Here is a 23754-nt window from a genome sequence, read left to right as displayed (position 1 = left end):
CCAAACAAAACAATCTACCCTTGCTAGATAAGCTATGGGGATCAAAGAACATTGTACGCTTTTGTTCCTTTTTCAAACCAGGCTTAAATTCTCAGCTATGCTAAACCCTATCAATATAAATCCCAAAGGGATGAGAGTTTCATATACTCCAAAATAAGGCCATTGAATAATTATGTATCAAATACAGGTTAAAAGAACATTAAGTTTGACTTTACAAGCACTCATGTCAAAATGAAGGTTGTGTCTTCTGCACACACATGATGATAAAGTCTTCATTTACATGATTACGTAGTTATTTTTTTCCCAGCAAGACACCTGCCTCATTCAATGCACAAGATGGATGGTGCTCACTAAACAAGCAATGATTCAATATTTCATTATCTCCTCCTTGCTAAATATGTGGTCCCATGCCTTAGGTACCATTCAAACCTGGCTCTGATGACATGATTATTCATGGCACCATAGGCTTTTCTATGGTAACTGACTTCCTCTTATTACCAATCACTGCTTTACTGATCACAGCACAAATTGGTAATCAATTACCAAATTTATTTATTAATAAAAGAGAGTTAATATTAAGGATGAATCAGCATTACTCACACAAACGTGCAATGTATAAGCTTATGCACTTTAGCATACGACATGAAAAACCGAAGGCGAGCGAGAAACAGGATTAACACTCAACAAAAATGTTTTGTCTAAAATTTTTGTAATGCACACAAGTGTTTATCCATGAACATTATGAGAATTAACAGCCACACTAAACACAACAAGAATGCTGCACAATCTAAAAGTTCAGAAAACCTAATTTTACACTCCTACAGGTAAATGTGCTTCTCAGTAACGGGACATGAAAATTTTAATGAGAGATACGTAGAATAAATAGAGTTCATCACACAGGGAGAGTTAATTAAAAGGGAGATGTGGGTGTACCTGATCCATAAGTATATAGTTAATATGGTCATAGGTGTGGGACAGTTAATAGTGAAATAGCAAAAACATTGATCACTACTCTCAGTTATACCATACAGTTTTCTTAGATATTTTGATATTTTATCTCAATGAACACCTGCATTCAGCTATTTAGAGTATTTCACTGCAGTCTTAAAATCTCAAACAGCAAACAGTCTCAGTTTTAGTGATCCTAAGCAATTTAACTCAAAGTGGAGGTCTAAATATACAAAGGTAGCTTCAATTCCTGTGAACAGGGTATACCTTTTACTCCCCAAAGATATCCTTTCAATATAGTCTAACTTTCAATACCATTTAAAACCACTACTATTTGCAAAAAATCACTATCAGATCTCCAAGACTTGCTTTAGAATTAAACCTGGCCTCTAAAAATTAGAATAACCAACTATGGAATGTACAAAGATTCTTACTGAAGAACTGATAACTCAAAAAAACTCCATGATTATATTCATATAAAATTAGACTCCCATGAATACATTAGCAAAAACCACGCAAAAAAAGCAGACAACTTGAGTCCTCATGGAAATGTGAATGGATATTTTAACAGGATAACTTAATGAGAGTTAAAAGGCAGTTCTGAACAAGTCTGAATAATTTCTTAAATAGTGCCTGAAAATTGGGAGGACCAAAAAGTAACAAAGTGAAACAATGCTCTGATATCGAGGATGCTTTACTATGAAAAAAGTAATGAAGCAAAGCCAAGATTAGCACAGAAATATGATTTTATGTCCTGCCAATAATCTTTCTGAAGAGTGAAGAAAATCCCTTCATCTATCATTACGTTTTTAAATGAAGCACCTAAAAACTATCTCCCTCCAACTGAGCACGTATAAGTCATTGACCAGTCTATGCCTTGAAGAAGGGGCAGATTTCAAACTGTATGTCCAAACAGAGTCAGACTGCTAGAACTACTCATTACAGATGACTATAGTTTCTCCAAACCTGCTGTGTAACTGCCTGGCATCCTTAATTCTCAAGTTAATTCACCCATATCAAGCTGGGATCATGAACCATTGTCTACGGTTAGTTAATACCTTTTACCCGCCCAGAAGGATGTCTGACCAATCATATATATTATTTTTGCTGTGCTCGTCAGTCTGTCTGGCCAAGATTCTACCACCTCCCCCACACACTGTGCCAGCCTCAGCCCCAGCCTCGGCCAGCGCAGGACCCAGTCCAAGCCCCCAGTGAAGAACCCCCCCACCCCCCAGCACCATGCTAACCCTCCCCACTCCCCCACAGCCAGCAAGGAGCACTGCCTAGCCCTCCCAATGGAGCCCCCCCGGCACTGTGCCAAATCCACTCCCCCCAGCTCAGGGCCCAGCCCAGCCCCTCAATGGAGCCCACCACTACCATACCATCACAACCCCAGCCCCTTCCCCAGCTGGCACAGGACTCGGACCAGCCCCATCAATGGAGCCACCCACCCACCCACTTGCACCGTGCCAGCCCCAGTCCCTCTCCCAACCAGTGGGGGACCCGGTCTATACCCTTTGGATGTATATTTCATCAAGTTTCTGTCTAGAACTTTCTTCCAGCCCAACTTCAGCTTGCAAGCTGAGCTGCAACAGGGCCCCTAGTTGTTAATTATTCTCACTGTTAAAAATTTACACCGTATTTCCTACCTGGATTTGTCTAGCTTCAACTTCCAGCCAGTGAATCAATAGTACATCTTTCTCTGGCTGCAGTGTTCATTATTAAACATTTAGTTCCCACGGAGTTACTTACAGACTAAACAAGTCACTCCTTAACTTTCCCCAATGTTAACTGAAATAGATTGAGCTCTTTAAGTCAGATCACTATAAGGCATTTTTTTCCAATCCCTTATTCATTCTCATGGTTATTCTCCGAAGCCTTTCCTGCTTATCAACACCCTTCTGCCATGTGGGCAGCGTAGGCTGGGCACGGAGCTCCAGCAGCAGTCACATCAGTGTCAAATACAGAGGTAAAACAACATCTCTACTCCATCCTATATTCTTCAGTTTATGCACTCAAGGATTTTATGAGCACTTATTGCCAAGGTCACACTAGGAGCTCATATTCAGCTCATTAGACACCATAACTCTAAAATGTGTTTTTTTCAGCATTTGAGGATGGGGTACTCTATCCTGGGAAGGCGTAAGTATGGCCCATGTTCTTTGTTCCCATATGTACACAACGGCCTTTGGCCATAGGAAAATGCACAGTTTGTTTATACCTATTTAACCAAGTTTTTCGGATCTCTCTGCACATGGGTCTTCACCATTACTTTGTTGTTCCCCCAATTTTTGGATCATCTGCAAAATTTTATTAGTGATAACTTTATATTTTTTCATATCACATCCTCCTGAGATTCAAATGTGCTACGTCACATCCTCACAAGATTGAAATGCACTCAGCATAGGCAAAGTTTTATAATTTCAACATAATTCACTTATGTGACTAATTACACTATTTGAAGGCCTCTGTGCACCACCACAGAGGCCAAGGTACCCCAGGAATACCATATTTTCAATAAGCTAGCTAAATTGCGAACCTTTCGAGCCACTCACCTAGGGTAAGAAGATCCCTTGGTTTGGTGTACACATGTGTAGTTCAGGTGATAACCGAGCCCATAAAATGTGTTACTAAGGTGGAGTTATATTTTTTGCCTCTGTGAAGTGACACCTATATAGATTAACATGAAAAAGGTACACTGGATAAATTTTATTTAAAATAAAGTCTGAATGTCCTAAGCAAAAACAAACCTCAGATCAAGATATGGCCCACAAACAACAAGAAAACATCTCTTATTAAAATAAACAAGTGGTTAAAAAGCCATGCCCTGAAATCACTAGTCACCAATGTAAAGACTCATTAATCACACAATTAGACACGGACTCTTTAAAGTATGTACTTACTTTTTGCAGCAGTATTTGTATCCACACAGTGACACTTAACTGTCTTGAATACTACCAACTTTCATGGATACTACCAACAGCTACACAATTGCAAACACTCTGGATTAAAAAGCTTTAGTTTTGTGCGATATTCTGGGTGTACAAATTACATGAATTTTGGTATTGTGATGAGATACCATCACCTACAGCCAGTGTACCAAGCGTCAAACATTAATTATGGATATTTCTCCTGAAGATTTACAGACATACATATTTTATTTAGTTAGATTTTAATCTGAATAACCAAAAACATGGATATTGCTGAAAGCACCAATATAATAAAGCAGCTCATCCGATCTATAATATCCTTCAGCAGGGTTCAGGTTGTACAGTGGGAATCCCACATTTAATCTATTAGGTCTGCAAGCTATCGTCTCAGCAGGATGTTTCTTACTTTCTTCTGCACTGTCATTTATGCTTGCTGCAAGGGAAAATAAAACTGGCAAGCTTTTGCAGCTTTTCATTAGAAACTGAAGACTAAAAATCAATCATGAGTTTTATTTATATATTCTATTTACATGTCAATATAACACCAAAACAGAAAAGGTTTTCAACCTCTAAAGAAATCCATAGTTACTAATAATCTTAGTTTTAGCAAAGAGGAAAAAAAACATTTAGTAGTATCCATTACATGTTTATTTATAACATATAAGCTGTGATTCACTGTCTGTTTTGTCCTTTAAATCCTCACAAAATATCACAACATAATTTCAATGAAACACAGATTTAGTCAGGATTAATATAAACAAATTTATGTTAAAAATAAGGACTAAACTCGAGTTAAGCACATGACAAAGATTTGGGTTAATCTGAGCCACGGTAGTATCCGTATCACACTGATCCATATAGGTTTGTTTGCTACAGAGCTTGATCAGCTTATCTAGCCCTGATTTCTGTGGCGGTATTTCCCCCTACTGTGCTCTACAATGGGAGCAACGTACCAGAGCAAATCTCTGACTGGTAAAGTGGGTTAATGAAACTGTAGGCTCATGAGTATTTAAGAAGAATAAGTAGGAACAGACACCTTATTTCCAGGCTGATCTGATTTTGTGGAATAAAAGCAATTTTTTAAACTCTTATATGCTGTCTATGTTTAGGTGTCATTGTTTTAAGTAACATACGATTAACTGTTCCCAGGTTATGTTCAGTCTAGAAAACAAGTGCATCTGTTGGTATATGGAAACTTAGGTCTCTGGAATAACAACACAACATGAGGCAGATGCATCCTCTTCCAAGAAGGGAATACTGGTGCTAATCTGCATTCTTCAGTCAGTGTGTTACACCAGGTACCTTGGTAGTCACCATCACAGGACTTTCTTCTTTCAACAACCACCAAACATTTATGGAAAATGAATAGAAATTATGGCAACTAGAGGCCTGGCTGCAGCTCAACTTGCAAGCGTAAGTTGGGCCAGAAGAAAGTTCTAAACAGAAACTTGCTGTAAACCTGTCAGTCAAGATGAGAATGCACCTATAATACCCATAAAGTATTTCTCTCTTTTGGGTCTCAAAATCATAGAATATTAGGGGCTGGAAGGGACCTCAGGAGGTCATTGAGTCCAGCCCCCTGCCTAAAGCAGGATCAACCCTAAATAAATCATCCCAGCCAGGACTGTCAAGCCAGCACATAAAAACCTCTAAAGGATAGGGATTCCACAAACTCTCTAGGTAATGTATTCCAGTGCTTCACCACCCTCCTGTTAAACTAGTTTTTCCTAATATCCAACTTACACCTCCCCCTCCATAACTTGCTGAAGTCAAGGTATAATCACATCCATGGACATGGGGAAGTCAATAGAGCCAGTTACGGCATCATAGAAGCTAGTAAGATTGGTCAGCCATGACTTGCCTTTGGTGAGTCCATGTTAACTATTCCTGATCACTTTCCCCTCTTCCAAACGCTTTAAAATAGAGTCCTTGAGGATTCCCTCTATGATTTTTCCAGGGACTGAGGTAAGGCTGACTGGTCTATAGTTTCCTGCATTGTACTCCTTTCTTACAGCAGTGGTAGGAGAAAGACTCAGTGCACCCTGCTGTCAAGATCAGTGTTCCCTCTAATTTTTTCCAACCATGGGTGAAATAAATGTCATGTGCACCAATAAATCATGTCATGTGGATCTTTACCATCAACAGAAACACATGCAGCCCACTGTTATATGGTGCTTTGCTAATCATCCATGGGGCACGGGGGGCAGAACTGAATTTCTCCTGGGAGTTGCCAAAGTACTCAGCTTGCAGGGAACACTGGTCAAGATGTGGGCAGGAGCTACTTGTCCTTCCCTCTCTTGCATTCTCCTTTTATTTATTCCTTGAACAGTTACCAAGAATCATACTACACATTCTATGCTCCCTAGGACCCCATGCCACAGAGCTCCAGCAGGTGGAAAAAATATTCTAATGGAAATCAGACAACTGAAGAGACAGAAAACTGACAGATATTGAAAATGGCAAAATACAGAAGAGAAAGATGGAACCAAAAAATAAAAAACCCCCACACACCACAACTCATGAATAGTAAACTAAGTACTTAAAATTACATAAGATCAACCAAAAAAAATGGTCCTTAACATCTTTGCAGCTTGATAATACCCCCATGAGCTGATCTGGCACTGTCAGGTCAGCTCCTTCACCAACGTCTACAGAAAGAATCTGAAATGATCAATCATGGCCGTCGAAGGTCCACCTGATTTTGACCTCAACTCTCTCTAGTGTTCTTTCAAAACTTGTGACAATGCAGCACATCATGAACAGCAATTTAACAGGATAGTTGCACTTGAGCAAGTAAGAGAGAACTCAGGGAGAAGTGTACTTCATTTAAATATTATGTATGTCCTGAAAGAGATGCACTGAATGAATCCAACAGTGCTATTTTTGAGAAATAAATTCAACAAAAATTTTCTTCTCCCTGTCAAGGAGACGTCTTTTTCTATGCTGGAAAACAGATAATTAGAATTAAATCTGTTCAGTAGCACTAGAACCTTCCAATGATGATCCTCAAGCATGACAACAAAAGGAACAATTTCCAGTCATGATTATTTGTGATGAAATATACGTTAGTGTATACGTCCAACAGAGGTTCCATGCACCTCTTAAACCCACTCAATAGTAATCTCAAGTAATACACAGACTCTGTACTGGACCTCTTCACATGGGTGTATTTCACTCATCACAGAGTCTAAATGGGAGCTCCTGGCTTGAACAAAACTCAAAGTAAAGGGAATTTGGTTTGAATAAGGAATGCAGAACTACTCTGCCATTTCCAGGCTTCTGCTGAAGCTTCCATTTAGGCTATGAATTTTGAAATTCCATTTTCTACGCATCCTAGTGAAAACGTACTGGAGATTAATATACCTTCTTTTACTAAAGATCAATTACTACTTATTTCACAACCTTTCAGAAACTATTTGTTTATTAACTTCTTGCAAAATAACCCTAAAAGTTGTACTTTAAAAATGCGTCCATTAACATTCTTTAAAAAAGCCAGGAAACAAACCTCTGAATAGCTGAATTTCAAAAGCTGAATATTTAGTCTTTATGAACCCCATAAAATTTAGCAATACCAAACAAAACAACTGACAAACTGAGCACCTATCCTGCTGTAGCAGATCACAGAAAGCACAGAAGTTGTCAAAATATAATTCAAAATAAAAGCTAGTTCCTCAACCACAATGATATTCAGAAGATTAGATTATAATTCTGCAACAACTAAACTATGATTTCATTTTCTTAAATGGCTATAAACATGACATTCTCTGAAAGGACACATTTTAACTTAACATTTAATGACTCATTTTAACTGACTTTTCGAACAAGCACGTACTAGATATGAATGATAAATAGTTGGAATTTACTGATAAGTACTTCTTCTCTGTTAGAAACACAAACTAGAGAGCTGCATTCTCTCAATCCCAGACTAAAGAAGAGTGGAAGCAGCAGTACATCTTGAACCTCTCTATTCCAGAACTCTCTTGTCCTGCAACATTGATAATCCAGCTTGATTTTAGGTAGCTGGATGACCACTTATCACGGGTGTAGCCAAGTTTCATGTGGCCCCATAAAGTTTGTTCACAGCCCCTAGCCCTGGCTCTCAATGTTTTATGCTATTATTTAGCTGTAATTTACCCTGAATGTCCTTGAAGACCCCAGTCTGCAGTGGAAGTGTTGGTAACTGTTAGACAATGTTGACCTCTTGGGGTTCGGAAAATTCTCTTGTCTGGCACCAGTCAGGATACTGGATTCAAGAGGTTCAATGTGTAGTGAAAACAGAATTTTGGAATTTCTCTCACCATCTGATTTTAGCTTTATCTGGGAGATAAAGAATAAATGCAGCACTCTAGCAACTTAAAATACTATAAAATAAGCCCATAAAAAGCCACTCAGACAACAATACCGACCAAATTCCTCAGACATGTACAGGTTACTCCAAGAGTGCATTGTGAATCTCTTACTGTCTATTCTTTTTTAATGTGCAAGACATAGCATTTAACTAAGCAACAAAAATACTGTTAACCACTGCAGGATCATCCAAGTCTAGTGGATCTACATGTGTGGAAAGATGAATTTTAACTATAATGGTTGATTTTGCATTTTAAATACACCAATTTGATGTTGGGTGGCAAAATGTTTGCAGTATTAAAAGTTTCACTGATATTTAATTTTTTTCAGCAGAACTGCTTTCTCAATGCTGCATTTTTCAACATGCTAGAGTATGTCTGTTAAACTTTATCATCCTGTCCTCCATGGGAAACTGGTTTCCTTTGAGTGCGCAGAGGTATAACCATAGATGCATTTAAGGGTAAAATGGATAGATATAGGCATGGTCACACATGTAGACCAATGGAAAATTTTCATACATTGTGATTACATTGTTTAAACATTAGTGGAGAAGTGCATGGTTTCAATATATACACCACCTCTTTTTTACCTAAACGCCTAGAACAGATATCCTTACAGCATGCATTTAAAGAAAAGAATTGTAGCAATAACCTAGACAGATATTACACAGCAGGTGTTTAGGATACATCTGTGAGACTGACAAAGCATCACTAATCTCAAAAAGAAAAATAATGAAATGTGATAATGTGACATCTGCCCATAAACAATAAACTATAAACATAATAAAATATTTCTCCTTTTCCATTCACTAAATAAGCAATGAACCTAGTATTATACCTTTCAATAAGGAGTTCAGAAATGATAATGAATGAGAGACTTGAGAAACTGTATGCCAGCTGATATAGAATTTTGGTACCTTTGGGCCTGATTCTTCCAAACTTTACTCCAAGTACTCCCACCGAGATAAATGGGTCTCCTTGCATAGTACTACTCAGTGAGAGTTAGGGTGCCAAAAACGGGACACCATAACAGGAAGTTCTACAAGTCTCATTTCGAATCACATTATTATATTCCCCCCTCCACATGTATTGAAATAAACTTTTTTGCCAAAACAGTCTACCCTTTTTTTAAAAAACAAAGCAAATTCTTCCCATATATATGAATTTTGCCTCAACATTCAGACTTTAAAAGGTCCCTAATTTGGGTTACCTGAATTGTGAAGTATAGTAATGTCTGCCTGCTGGCAATTAGTCCCAGTAAGAGGTCTTAGAAAATTAACACAATCTTCTATATCAGGAGTGGGAAACCTAATGCCCACAAGCCACATCTTGCTTTCAGCTTGCCTGGATCTATCCCATGAGGCTCAACCCTCTCCCCCAACCCACCAGCAGGGGCACAAGCTGATGCTTACGTACCAGCCACATATGGTCCAGGAAGGCACCATCATGGCTGGAGTGCTAGTGCCAACTCGCTCACACGATTGTTGTGGGGAGAGGGGAAAGCCCTGAGCCTCATGGCCCTGATCCAGACAACCTGTAGCTGGATCCAGCCTGCAGATTCTGCCTGGCAGGGCAGAGCAGGAACAGCTCCTGAACTACAAAGCAGCAGGTCTGTGCCAGCCCCACCTCCTTCATGCTCATTAGCCAAATCACAGACAATGGGAGAGGTGGGAGGGTAGCATCAACAGGAACACTTTCCTGAAGCCTTCAGAACTATGCAAAGCCCCTCACCAGAGCTGTGCCAGGTAGAAGCCCCCCTCTTCTACTCCCTGCCCTCACTATCCCTTCCCTTCTAGGTAGCACACCCTACCTGCTACAAAAAGCCCCACCCTTATCCCCATCTGCTCCTGCACCCCCCCGTTCCAGATTCCATTCCCCCACTCCCAACCCCCTCCTCTACCTCAGCCTGCTCTCTGGTAGCCCCCTCGTGTATTGAACGTCTCTGATTTCTGCTTCTCAGTGGGGGACCACATGTGAGAGGGCTTTTGTTTGGGTGTGGGTGGGGTTCTCATGTATATATGGTCCCCAACTGATTTTCTGCTTCAACCCTGGCAGGCAGGTCACAGCCTCAACCCAAAAAAGGTTCCCCACCCTTATTTTATATCATGGCTGGATTTAGGCACTGCACCTATTTTGCAGGCAGAACTTTCGCACATGTGATTAAAGACACTGGCAGACCCATTCAGCAGGGATTCTAAGCTTTCCTAGTATCATATACCGAAACTGTGAGCCTAATATCTAATTTGAAAGGCGTTTCAATTGCATTTGATAGAATCTAATCTTTGCAGATGCTTTCTCTAGTCCTACTACTGCATCTCTGAATGCTAAACAATGTTCCATTGTTTTCATCAGGATAGTCCGTTTCACTACCAAGCCCCATAAAGGTATCCTGTTACACAGGGTACATTAATATTGTAACACAGCTTTTAAAGCAAATAAAACACTGACACCAAACCATCATATCCTTAACCAAGCTAGTTTTGAGAGTCAAGAATTGCATGAAGGGAAGCACTGTATTGCCAACAAATAAAACGTTTTGACTTTATTCTTAAGAGCCATTCAAGGTGACCTACACAGTTGCACAAATCCAACCACCCTCAGTAAACCAGGGCTCCTCCCATTAAAAGTCAAACTGAATGTTAACAGTCTTTTAGTAGGGAAATCAGCAGGGTGCCAATTGTCAGCTCTCTGAACTGAATCCTGCTCCCAACAAAACAAGTAGGAGTATATGCAGGTTCTCTTACATAATGCTATTTTACCTCAGATGACATTCAGCTTTCACAGCAAACTCTCAATCTCTCTCTCTCTCTCTCTCTCTCACACACACACACACGACCCCCAGCTAATGAAGCCATCTTTTTCATCATAAAACTATTATTGTACCACCTTCTTAGATATGTATCAAGGACTGGAATGATCATAGTTCATTCTGGGCCTGATTTTTCAAACCTTACACAGATTCCAGTAAGGCTATTCACAATGCATGGTACTACTCATTGGGACAAAAATCACAGAACTAGGCCCTCTGTAAAGAAAAGTACATATAGACAGTGCCACTGTAATTAAAATATGCCTACTCTGAGGTTAGCTTTTAAAGAAATCATACATGTATTCATACTTAGATATTAAATCAAGTTTGGAAAAATACGTTGTAATACAGGAAGATAATCTCAGTATCGCAACGTTAAGAGGTCCTTTGAAAAAATGTTTACTAATGTGACATATTACAGGAAGCTTAGTGCTTGAAAAGAAACAATAGATTAATCCAGTGTCAAAGGAAAAATTATTTATCAACTTGTGAGAGAAAGTAAAGTGACTACGTGTAAAGATTTGATAATATTTGTTCATGTATAGAAACTTCGTGTTTTTGACGGAATCAAAAAAAAAAAAAAAGAATTGCCAGGTATGCAGGTAGTTTTTCTGTCAAGAAGACAAGAAACTTTTATAATCAGATTCCTTTCTGTTTGGTTAAAGGGTAGGTAAATAGGGGACCACTATGCCAAGAATGCAGTATCATAATGAAAATACAGTAGGATTTCCTAAAAGCTCACAGAAGACTAAAAGATCAAGAATGCTTTAAGAGTGAGTGAATTTAAATTCTAAGAATAAGCAGTTGCACACAAAAAGAAACTCAAAAACTCAGTGCAAAGTTCACTTTTGCTTACACAGGCTGAACTCCTCCAGTCTGACACTCTCAACATCAATGATCCAGCATGATTTCAGTTAGCTGGATGACCACTTATCGTGGGTGTGGCCAAGTTTCCTGTGATCCCACAAAGTTTTACAGCCCCCAGTGCATGCTCTCAATGTTCACTGCTGTTATTTAGCTCTAATTTACCCACTAAAAGTCTTCTAAGAGCCCAGTATGCAATTGGTAATACTGCTAGACAATGTTGACTTCCCATGGTTTGGAAAATTCTCTCATCTGGCAACGGTCAGGTCCCAAGGTTGCCAGATTAGACAGGTTCAACCTGTATACAAACCATATCTCAGTGATCGTTATCTCAATGGATTATATGAAACAGAGCTTTCTGTTAATCAATGCATAAAACAAAACAATATTATTTTGCTCTACTGTGCTCTAAATACTCAATCCTAATGCCAATGATGTGAATAGAAAGAATTCCTTTGATTTTAGATGGTGCAACAGTGGTCCCTAAGACTAGCTCTACACTACAGATTTCTACCGGTACGACTATACTCATCAAGGGTGTGATCCATGACCGACATTGGTGTTCCAACACAAGCCCCTACCTTAGATGCAATGTTATTAGCAAAACTTCATTATATCAGTATAGTCTGTTTAACTTATGGATTGTGGAACAAGCTGTAGTGGTAAAACGGCAGCTTACAGTATAAGTTGCAGCTGTACTGTAGTACAGGTGTCGATCTTTCTGAGGTGAAGTACAAAAAATGACCTTTTGACCTCTATGTACAGAGTGCTGGTGATATGTTATAAAGTCACTCATAATCCTACTTACAAGGGATTCATTAATGAAGATGCAGAGCTTTACCGTTTAGGTGGTGTTTGGTGGCATTAGCTGGTCTTTTGTTAATCCACTGGTGGCATGGCTTTGAGCAAGCTCCCCGCTGCACGGGGGCGGGGGTTCAGTTCTTGCCTGGCATGCCGATGAAAACAATCCTGCAAGCCACTAATGGCACCCGTGCCAGGGGTTGCTGACGCCTGCCATAGTACATTGTTTTGCAGGTGTAGTTTATTAAATATACCAGTGAAATACTACTGTTGACATGGATTAAGTGTTTTGTCTAGCCCATCAGTTTAAGGCTTTTTAAAATTCTTTGGGGAAAAAAGAGCTTCCAAAAACTCATCTATAGAGTTTACATTTCCTTGAAAATTCTGCACCTGCTTTCTAGAGCTTCTGTATGATTTCCACCAAGAAAACACAAACCCCACCACTAAATAAAAGATACTGTACAAAACTGCTGAACTTATGCCCTGCAGAATGGATGGGTGGGGAACTTTTTCGAAGAATATGGAATTCTACACAGGTATTCAACACTAAATTGGGACTTCAGAGGCACATACTCTGCAAAATATGCTTTAACATTGGCTTCAAACAGCTCTAGGACAGAAGAGAAGCAGTGCTTGAAAAGATTCCATCTTTTTTTTTTTCCTGCGAGTCTCATTCTTTAAGGACCTTGTCTTGAGATCTTTGCCCAGGAAAACTGAAAGAGAGAGTTCAAAAACGGAATCCTTCCTCTGTGGAAGGCCATCTCCAGTCTGTATGTCCAAAAGCTTGTCAGAGGCATGTCTGAAACAAACACCTGTCTGAGATCTTTACCATAGAAAGATTATGTGCCTCTTCAGGGGTGGGGAAGCTTTCCCAGGCTAGCTACATAATATATCAGTGGTCACCCACACTTACTTACTGCTCAGAGGTATAGAGAGACTTTGTCCACCCCTCTTGAGGCACATCTGCTACTCTATAGAGGCAATGAGCCAAAAAAGTCCAACCTCTTACTAACCGACAAGTGGCTGGACAAAGGGTAAAAGGAACCGCATACCCAAAGACAAATCTCATAGGCGGCAGCTCACAACTCAGCACACAAATCATCACAGGCTTAAGGAAGTTTCCCCTTGCCAGAGTAAATGGAGAGAGACTACAGTCATCATTCCCTGCAACCTCTCCAAATCCATCAACCTAACAATGTTTCCTTATTTTTCTAACAGAAGAAAAAGTTAGATCACTTCAGCAACCGCTACAAGCTGGATAAATGTACACTGCACTTAAGCACCAGAATGTAACTGAGGGCATTACTCCATCCCTAGAGCAAACTGTGTCACATGCACACATTCCCCAATATAGATACTCTCTATTAACAAAAATGAGGCACAGAACAGAATTGGGCTACAAATGTTTTGTTTTTATATTTTACTCCAATATATTGCTGCTTCTGCTGACAAAAGTGGCTCAATGTCATTTCAAAATATACCCAACAACACTTTTGCCTTATTTTATCCTTCTAATTAACATGCATAGTTGATACACAAAAGTGTTAAAATATTAAGAGTAAATATAAACATATTGCTTAGTGTTTCCTAAGAAAAGGACATTTCTATTTTAGTTGCTACCTCGAAGTAGCAAAATGGAAGTAAACAAAAGAAAACAAACAAAAAACCTGTAACAGATCTCTGATATGAAATGTTCATTTTGGGAGAGTGAATGACCTGAGAGGCTGGTAGACAAACGTTAAGTTTTTAACCTCAAGATCACTTGGTTGCAGCTGAACTAGTATTGACAGAAACTGAAAATTACTACATCTTGATTGTATGGTTGCTCTTATGACATGAGTCCATGATCTCAACAAATACCACCTACATCCTGACAGTTTCAGGATAAAATCTAAAGATGTTAACAAAAGAATCTTCCTTTTAATCCATGGCATTGCACATGAAGAAACTTGAACTACAACTGTCTGTTGGTGTTCCTATTTTACAGATAAACTGAGGACTTCAATCTGTCAAGACCTGTGTGCGATACTTTTGATAAGCACTGAGGTGAGGTTTTTGCCCCTTCCCCCCGCCCCCAGTTAATGATAAAGAAAAGAAAATACACTGGGAGTAATCAATCTCTTTAGAATTCATGAAAGGCATAGGCCAATGCCACAAGCACACCGTCTGACAGTCAACAGTAGCTGAGACATAAATACTATATTCCCAAATTGTGAACTTAAATATCCCCATTTCTACTGTTGCTAAGAAATCTATTCTGCATGGCTGTACAAACAATTCTCATCTGTAAGCATAAAGAGCTAAATGGTTTCCTATATAATTTATCCTTTTCACTATCATCAATTTTCACACGGCTATATCATATTATTTTCAAATTAGATATTGGGGCAGTGCTCAATGGCTATGCCATATCAATTCTTATTTCTGGAATTACACTAATTGACATCAGGTGACCGTGAAACAGTTATTTTTTGATATTTTCTTAGACTGCAATACTAAACAGAACTAGAAACTATTTTTCCCTTCCCTTGTTTAGGGAACATTTCCTGGGGCATGGAGGAGTGTTAACTGACAATGATGGGTCAAACAGCTGCAATTCATTCAGGACTAGTATAAAAAGCAATTAAACTACTTTACCGCATAGAAAACTGAAAACAATAGGGTCTACCACAAAATATAAAAAGGCACATGAAAGACTGAAGTAGGAGTTGACTCCTGTAGGTCAAAAGGATTTCTCATCAGTCTAACAAAATGCAGAGGCCAGGAATTGTTTGGATTATAGCTGTGTCTCTCAGGCTACATCTACACTTGCACACGATCAAAAAAACTTTTGCCGTTCATGGGCACTTAATCACCCACTGCCCAAGACAATGAAAGCATGAGCCCTCCGTTCTCAACAGTAGCACTCCATCAACAGAGCAAACATCCTCCTTGTATACATAGCACTAGGTGATCCAGTGCTAACTGGTCAGATGCCAGGGACTCTAGTATCATCAGTGTACAGAGGATACACAGCTCTGCCTTTCTTTTACCATATAGAACAGGGATGGGGGACCTTCAGCCTGCAGCTTGCCTGGATTCACCCAACAAAGCCCAGTGCTCTCCCCTTAGCCTGAAGTGGGGCAAGATGGCACTGCTACTTTATGCAGCTGCTCCATTAGTGCCAAAAGCAATGCTAACTTGTTGCTGCCTGTATCATGCAGAATGTCAGGCACCTGCGAGTTGCTCATGGTCAGTAACTTCATGATTAATTGGACTGCCATGCATGATGTTCTTATGAAGCCCAACAGAACATAGGAGAGTTGTCCAAGATCCATACCTTGTCACTGCAGATGCTGGAGTGCACAGCTAAGAATGGCATTTGAAAAAAAAAATGCTGCAAAGAAAGCTAGAAGCAAATGGAGAGCTGGGACGGAAAGCAGTGCTTCATGGGACATATAGCACTGTCACATGATATGCTGTGCTCCATTCCACCACACCTAGCAACAAAAGGCATCACTTTGGGACACATACCCACAGGGAATTCTATTATGGTGGTTAGCGCATTGGCCATGTAAACCCAGGGATGCAAATTCAATCCTTGAGGGGGACCTTTCAACTTTCTGGGGCAGGTTAGATTTAAAAAAAAAAAAAAAAAAATTCTGAGGGAAGGTGATAGGTCCTGCTGGCAGTGCAGGGGACTAGACTCAAATTCTTGAGGTCCCTTCCAGCTCTATGAGATATGATATGTGTATCTTCATGTTTCATTGCCCATGCTGTCGAGGATGATGCCCTACCCCACCATGTGGGCATAATTGATCTGTCAACAGAAAGTGTGAACACACTTTGGTGATTTTTGTTTTGCCAACTTCTGGGTATAAACTTAAAGTTGTGCTGCAAATTGTTGGTAGCGTAGACAAGCCCTCAGTGAGCAGCTCTGGTCTGACTTGATTTGCCTCACACAGAGCATATCACAATTGTCCTCCCCTCACCACGGTGGCTTACCACAAAATACTGAATCAAGTTCTAGATCCCTACCTTCTAGATCTTACCTTCAAAGCATTGCACAGTCTGAGTTTAGGGTAGCTAAAAAGAACTTACAGAGTACTGCTATGAAAAACCATGGTTGATTTCTGTGCTCCCTTGGCACAGCAGAACGCTGTACAATGAGGGTAAAGGTGGTGTGTGGAGAAAAGTACTGTACTTTCTTAGGAGCCCAGGACTGGAATAAATAACTTCAGGAATGATCACCACAAACTTCACCACTCTTCTTCAAGCACAAAGTGCATTTATTTGACCTCACCTTTTATAACAAATATACACTACCTCAAAAACCCCTCATCACAGCCCCCTCCCAAAGTCTGCAACCAACACTAACATTCTGCCACAGCCCTGAGACTCCTCCCGCGCCCCAAGCCTCTGCCACACACCAACCAGGTGCAAAATAACTTTTTGTTATGTGTTCCCACCTCCATATTGGTGCACATAAAAAAAGTCTGTCAGCTTATGAACATAAAAAGTTAATGGAAATAATGCACTTATGTTTCCACTGTGGAGCAACTGAAAGAACACAGCACAATTTAAGCAACTTAAGGCACTGCTAGTAAGTCCTCGGCTACCACAGTGATAAGCATGTTTTAAGAACCTATCCAGAACAGAATACACAGTAGACCAAATAGCTCCCCCTTAGGTCCCAATGATCCTATTTAAAATTAAGTATTGCATATTCTCTCCTTCCTTAAAAAAAGCCACCACACTTTGCCTACATGTCACAAGATAAATGATCCTAAAAGATTACAACTGAGGTTTATGATTGCCTATATTATAAAGCCAATTACACGGTGGGCACCTGTAACCTAGTAAAATTTTTAGTGTTTTCTTCCAATTATACCCATAACGACAATTAATTTCACAGTTATTACATATCAAAAAATGTCCTATTTACCTCTAACACCTCTCTCCTATCCATACAAAAACTCCTACATCTCAACACAAAATAAAAACACCCAAAACTAAGGTGACAATCCATCCCCTATTTGGGATGCCAAAAAAGCATCCCTACTTATTTTTAAAAGGGATAACTGTCCTGTATTTGGGCCTCCCTCTGCTGACCTGCTCTGCCTGCAGCTGCACAGGCGCTGGGTAGAAACCACGTACATCAGTTTCCTGAGCCTTGGAGAAGCAAGAGGAGTGTGGGCAGCTCCCAGGGAAGGCTGGCTGCTGACACCTCCTTCCCTGCTGCCCAGGGCTTGGTGGAGCTTGGAAGGACCACCCCTCCTGCCCATATCTCCCTGTCCCATATTTCGGACAGGGTGATATGGTCACCTTATCCAAACCAGCTGGAGAAAACAATGAACACTACAATGTGCTTTGTTGGATTGTAGTCTTGAATTTAATATTAAAGCCTGACTTCATGGGAGTGTTCTACCTGAATAAATACATGCACATATCCATGGGTCCCTTGGCCTACAGCTTGTTTTAAAGGGCAGAGTAGCACCCTATATTCCACAAATCATACCCTTGGGTTTGGAAGGGATTGGGGAAAGGAGAGAAGGACGAGAGTTTTAACCATTAAGAGGAGTACCAGTAATTGTCTTGCAATCAACTTAGAACCTTCTCAATAATGTAGGTAGAAAGGAATGACCTGCACCTATAATTAAACCAAAAACTTTACCTATGTCTAATATGTTGTGGAACACTGATCACCAGTTTTTATACAAGGAAAACCAATACAATGCAACACAGGTAAATCATAGGATTCATAGTTCCCCCCCCCCCCCCCCCACACACACACAAAAAAAAGTTAGTATGATCAGCTAGTTGGTCTCCTGCATCACACAGGCTATTGAATTTCACCCAAAATTTATACACAAGTTTCATGACTTCTGTCTGAATTACATATGATCTTTTAGAAAGTTACCCAGTCTTGATAAGTAGAAATGACAAATCACTACACTCCAGAATAAAAACTATGAAACTCAGTTAAGATTTATGCTTTATTCCAACCTAAATCTGTTTAACTTCAGTTTCCAGCCACTGGACCTCATTATGATGTTGTCTGCTAGATTAAGAGAGCCCAGTTCCATCAGAAATTAATACAGATACTTGTAAACTGATCAAGTTACCTTTTAATTTCCTTAAGACTGAGCTTCTTTAGTCTCACTACAAAGCACCTTTTTTCAATCTAGACAAATTTTTGCTTCAATTTACCATAACCTTTCCATATTACCATCATCCATTCTCACCTTTGATTGCCAGAACTGGACAAGATATTTGAGTAATATTTTCATTAAATGCTCTATGAAGGAGTGATACTACTTCCCCAACTCCTATTAACCATTCTCCCCTCCACCTCCCTTAGCTCTGCCTTGCACTGGAGGTCACGTTCAACAGGTTCTCTCTCATAATGACCCTTAATATACCTGGGTAAAAGTTATTTGGTCCTGTAGATGTAGTTGTTTTTTAACATCCTCCCTGTGTTATATAATTCAGATATGTACAATTTGCCGTATACGCTTTGTATGTCATGATCACAGTCAGCTTTTAGAGCTCCATTTCTTTCAAATTTTTTTAAAGGGAAGAATAAACAAGTATAGGCCAAATCTTACTCTTTAAAACTTACTTAAGTAGCCCCATTGAAGTCAATAACACTATAAGTTAGAATAAAGCAAGCAGGACTTTTTCTTTTATGTAAGTTGTTTGTTCAGACCAAAATATTACAATTTTTTTGTTTTGTTTCGTTTAATGAGCAGCTCTCTTTTGCAAACCTGGTAGGTTTCCCAAGACATGAATAAAATTAAGAGAACACTACCATCGTGAAATATGAAAGTATCAGCCAATTTCATGTTCATCAATCAAGGCATTTCTTAATCATAGTGCTAAAACACAAACAAAGCCCCCAATGGAAATGTACCTCTCTCTAGCACAATGTGAGCACCCTTTTTTATCTCAGCAGCCCACCACTTCAAGGCTTTGACTGACATACTCGGTGTCCCTATTGTAGAAATTATAATATAACTTTGAATATATTGACACTAATTAAACCATTAAAACCATGTAGGATATAATGAAGTACATTGTATCATTGTTAATGCTTTTTTTTTTTTAAAAAAATTACAGTTCTTATTTGGCACACATGTGGAAAAGTAAAGTAAGTGCTCATATTTTAAAGCTCTTGTTCAGACAATTTCTATCCTATTACCTAAATTTATCACTAAATAAAGTGTTCCACACTGCAAGGATAAAGCTCTTAAATTCTTCAATAAAAAGCATATGCAAGTGAAAAGCTTGTATTCTGATAAGACAAAGACAATCTTATGGCACAGTAAATTTACAAAAGAGCATGTGCAATTTTGCTGATGCTTGGTCATAGCTATTACATAAAACCTCTAGTAAATGAAATCCAGTTTACAACGATTCAGTACGTATCTATTTGATATTAGATAAATAAAGTAACTCACATATTATTTCATGACTTTTAGAAATGCTGGCATACCTAAATAAAAATACAAGTTAAAGAATCTATGGCTACTCCCAATGCATACCAACTACATACCAATGATGCTGCAAGCAGTTTTTGGAACCACATAAAGCAATAATTTGTAAAGAAAAGGCACTCTAAACATTTAGCCAGTGGTAGCAATTGCAGGCATAATAATTTGACTACTAAACATTTTTCACCCTTGCTCTTCCCAGATGAAACCAACAGCAAGTTAGGAGTTCTAATACAGTATTAAAAGTTTTTGGCACCCTCTAGAGGTTTTAATGCCACCTTCTCTCTCAGTACCCACACTGAAGTAACTCAAAAAGCTACTGAAATTTATACAATGATAATCTGAAAAGGGTTAATGTTTTAAAATTCTTATTTGAAGTTATTACTCCATTTTAATAAAACAAGGGTGGAAAGGGTCATTCTGGGTTGGTGTGTCACATGATTTTTTTCTTCAAGTATAATTCTATTTTGTTTCCTTAAATCCAACAATTCCAGACTAATAAAAATAACAAATAATCTCAGCTTATCAAAAAAGAAAAACAGGACTCTAAACATTCACTTGTGGTGAAAAGATATAGGAACACAGTATTTTGCATACAGGATCAGACCGTTAGTCCAATACCATATTAGATGGCTCCTGAAAGAAAAAGAACACCAACCAACCAAACACATCTAGCCAACTGTGCAACACTGTGTACAGTAAAATAAATCAAGCTTCCTACCCTCTAGCCATAGCCAGGCTATCCTATGAAAGTGAGAGTCTGTTACTTTTTCCTACCTTACACATTGCATGTTATTAGTAGCTCAAGTAATACAGCAGTGTCTGCAACCCCCCCACCAGTGCTCATATTTTAAATGTTCAGATTTATTTTTTTTAAAACAAGAGAGCACAAGAAAGCTGAAGTATCTGACATTGCAAAACTGCTTCCCCCTTTCTTCTCTCACTGACCAAGTTGGATGGTAGGGCTCAACTAGAATATTTGTTTAGATGGTAAAATGTACCATTTCTCTACCTCCTGACAGAAAAATTTAACTAGCTCCAAGACCAGAGTGCTCAAGGACCAGTAAACACTCCAATCATCTGCTACTCTGAACACACTGAACCAATATACTCCTGCTCTCCAAATCCTAGTGCATGCAAATCCTAGTGAGTACTTAAAAACCCAAAGGCAAAAGCCTTGTAACACAAAGAATTCCTGAAAACCTATGTTGCCGTTGTTACTGATCATCAACCCTCTTCTGACATACTACTGCGAGTTTTGGTCAACAAAGTTCTTCCAGACGGTAAGCATTTGAGTGAACCCAAAATTATCCTCAAATCAAGCATAGACAAGAGAGTACCTCCTGCTGAAAAAAGCTGGCATCCTATATCATTAACAAGATGAACCAAAATCTAGTAAGGGCTTGCAGTATTCCAAGATATAACAGGAACAGAAGGGTGACCACTCCAACTCATTACAGAATGTGGTCCAACTGTATTAAAGTGATTTGAGATGCGCACGCCTGATGTCTGCATGAATGGGCAGCTGAAGGCAGGTGAAAGACATCTGGACTCTGTTCACAAATATAGTCAATGCCTACTTCAGAGGGAGAACTCCAATGACACCGATGAAACAGGCGCTAGTCAGACTGAAATTCAAGCATCCATAGTGGGATACCCTCAGTCTCAAACTACACGAAAATTAGATTCTGGTCAAGAGCAGCTGGTTCAGACTTAACTTGGGCAAGAAAATAATGATTTTACTCAAAGGAAGCTGGTCAGCAGTTAACTCCAACTTCCATTAAAAGTTATATGGATCCCATTGTCAGTACAGTGGAGTCTCTTAGGCCTAGCTAATTTCTCATTAAGCTTGGATGACCAGGGAGCTTCCGTTCACATAAACACATTTCTTCACTTCCAGACTGTGTGGAAACTTTGTCTGTTCCTTTGGGGCACGAACCTGGCCACAGCTGATAGAATCACAGAACACTAGAACTAGAAGGGACCTCAAGAGGGCATCGAGTTCAGTTCCCTGCCCTCTTGGCTGGACCAAATACCATCTAGACCATCCCTGATAGGTGTCTAACCTGCTCTTAAATATCTCCTGTGATGAAGATTCCACAACCTCCCTAGGTAATTTATTCCATGTTTAACCACACTGACATCCCTGCATTCATCATCTCTAGGCTGGATTGCTATACATAAGTGTATCAAACTGAATTTAAGGCCATGCACAGAATGCTGCTTCTCCATGGTTTCTCACAGATAGCTGTGAGAATGCTTGAGCACTCCCCAGGCTCCCAGTTAACTTTTGATGCCAATAGCCTAATGCTGCAGAATAATTAATCAGTTGGTCAAGCCCCAGGGACCTCAAAGACTATATTTCATAAACTACTAGGGCAACTGCCATTTGGGACAGTACAGGTCACAAAGCATCTGAGAGATAGGGACAGGGCATTCTTGATCAGTGAACCTGACTAGGGAGCAAGCTTTTGGAGTCAATACGATAAAATTAGCTTAGTGATGGTTCTCAGGGTATCCGGGTCTAAGTCACTTTATCAGTCCCTGCCTCCAGCAAGAGGAAGGTGTGCTTGAACTTAACTGACTGTCAGCCCGCTAACACCACTAGCTTATTAGCAGTGTTATACCTCGAAGGTCAGCGTTAGATGCACCCCAATCCCTGATTCCCTTTGAATGTTCCCCTGTTGTGTCCAGACCCTTACTGTTTGAACACTCAAAGTAATACCAGATCTGTTATCTCCAAGGAACCAGTATACATACCTGCTTGAACGATTCAACCCTCAGATGTTTCCTTGCACATTACCAAAGCACATTCATTTAGAGTGAACATTAAGTGTTATCAAAGGGTCAAGATTCTAGACATAGGCTATGTGTACACTTGCCCCCAACTTCAAAGGTGTCATGGTAATCAGGGTGACAGGAGTTCACTAATGAAGTGCTGTGATGCATACCCAGTGCTTCATTAGGCAAATTCTCCTCCATGGCAACTTCAAAGTGTCAAACTTCGACGTGCCAGCATGCCATGTAGCTGTGGGCACTTTGAAGTGCCTTTACTTCTCAAAATGTTAGGGGACTAAAAGCACTTTGAAGTAGTGCAGGCCCTTCAAAGTGCCTGCGGCTACACAGCATGCTGGCACTTATAAGTTTGACACTTTGAAGTTGCCATGAGGGAGAATTTGTCTAATGATATGCTGCATATGCATTGTAGCACTTCATTAGTAATGTCCCATCACCCTGATTACCACGCCCCCTTCGAAGTTGGAGGCAAGTGTAGACATAGCCACAATGACTAATAATAATGCATACAACTGGGTTATGTATGAAACAAAATCATGTTTTCTAGACACTGAATGAAGGTTAAGAAGTCAATTTCACAACTACACATCCTTTGCACCTTTTAAAATAAACCTGCCTGAGGCCTCCTTTTCTTAAGGTTATCACACTGCGTGATTGCTTCTTCAGTCCAGGATAAAGAGGAGTTTTCCTTACCTTTTACTTTTAGTTTCCAAACTTTAGTTTCCAAACTTCATTGTCTGTACCTAGCATCAGAATAATCTCTTCTATAGCTCATTCTTCAATGGGCT

Source organism: Carettochelys insculpta, chromosome 2, assembly GCF_033958435.1.
Source record: "Carettochelys insculpta isolate YL-2023 chromosome 2, ASM3395843v1, whole genome shotgun sequence".
Lineage (NCBI taxonomy): Eukaryota > Metazoa > Chordata > Testudines > Carettochelyidae > Carettochelys > Carettochelys insculpta.
Note: the sequence above shows the minus strand (reverse complement) of the source record.